Raw genomic sequence first — 290 nt, 5'->3', positions numbered from 1 at the left:
CTTTCCCAGTTTCTGTTGAACATAAATTTTCTCTACAATAACATAACTTCATTAACAGCAAAATCAAACAATATGATCATTCAACATATACTCATTACTCCAGTCACTTTTGAGATTTGCTTGCTGACTTATCCAAATCTGCTCAGCGTTTATTAAACACTGGAGAAAAGCAGATCACCATTAATCTATTGGTTGACAATGTCTATTTAAGGTAGTGTTACCTGCTCATTAACCAGTATGTTTGGATGAGAAGCAAAAATTATTTTTTTTTCATGTACAAGAGGTGAACA

Source organism: Geospiza fortis, unplaced genomic scaffold (genome assembly GCF_000277835.1).
Source record: "Geospiza fortis unplaced genomic scaffold, GeoFor_1.0 scaffold318, whole genome shotgun sequence".
Classification (NCBI taxonomy): Eukaryota; Metazoa; Chordata; class Aves; order Passeriformes; family Thraupidae; genus Geospiza; species Geospiza fortis.
Note: the sequence above shows the minus strand (reverse complement) of the source record.